Consider the following 1,300-nt stretch of genomic DNA (forward strand, 5'->3'; position numbering starts at 1 on the left):
CCTCGAAGCATCTGATTGGCATGCTGTCCATTAGATCAGGTAGCTCTTTCATCGTTACTGATTTCCATGCCGCCATCACCGCAGCAGTAAGCTCAGACACGGAGCTATACTGCTTGCCGTGGTTGTAGACCTCTCGCGCCAAAACAGCCCACACATTTTCAATTGGGTTGAGATCGGGGGGAACGAGCTGGTCAGTCCAGTAGCCGCACCCGGATCTCTTTGAAAAATGACTTTGTTTCGTCTGAGGCATGAATGGAGGCGTTGTCCTACATGATAACGAAGTCGGTGCCGTAGTTGCGGTGTGCGGACGGGAGCAGATGGTCCGAGATAGTGTAGATGTAGTCTAGGGAGTTCTGGCGCCCCTTCGGTACCATCAGCTCAGACTTCCCCTTGACCACAACCCCCCCCCTTCCCCCCCCCCCCGACACACCCCCCCACACACACCATCAGAGACCCTTCCCCGTTTTGGCGACACATGCAGCGGCGGGGAGGGCTCCTTAGGTCTCTCCAGTAGTTCTTGAACCCATCAGGGCCATCAAGGTTGAACTTTTTTTCGTCGGAAAAAAATGATCAACCTCCTTCTCTGCTGCTGTTGAGAGCCTCTTGGCAAACTCAAGGCAAGCAGCCTGGTGTTCCTTAGTCAGTGGCAGTGTACGATCCATTTTAGAGTAAGCTAGGAAGTCTATTCGAGACAGAAGTCTCTGCACGGTACGCACCGAGCACGATAATTTGTGCTCCGCCTTCAGCTCAGCTGCAGAGAAATCTCCCGTGGCGGCCGCCCGAACGACCTGGCGCACTTGTCTGTCGGAAAGGGTAGATGGACGCCCCCTCCGCTTCCCCAAGAGCTGGAGGGCGTAGCTGACGCCATTTGGGGAGCGCTTCACACTCTTGGCGATCCCACGAACGCTGCGGCCGGCCTCATGGAGGCCCTTTATGCGGCCGCACTCTTCGTCGGTGATGGGTGAATCTCCCTCCATAGTGAAAGTAGTATAATGAGGCCGGTTCGTGAAATACCCCAAATTCATGAACATAGTAATATCAAGTCAAATTTTTGTCCCAAAGCTTTGTCGCGGTGGCATTTCCAGATCGTTGTATGCCAGCCACCTGTAGCTCTCTGAAATTTAGGTCAGCGTCACAAGTCTCGTGTCGTCCTATCAAACAGCAGAAACATATCTAAATAGCACCGTCTAAGTCTACCTACAAGCCGAACGATGATACACTTCACGTGCTCACCTATATGCTTTTTAATTCACGTGCAACATTATACTAAGGCTAAATACATATATTACAGAGTTCAATG

Source organism: Phytophthora parasitica (assembly GCF_000247585.1).
Source record: "Phytophthora parasitica INRA-310 unplaced genomic scaffold supercont2.273, whole genome shotgun sequence".
Classification (NCBI taxonomy): Eukaryota; Oomycota; class Peronosporomycetes; order Peronosporales; family Peronosporaceae; genus Phytophthora; species Phytophthora nicotianae.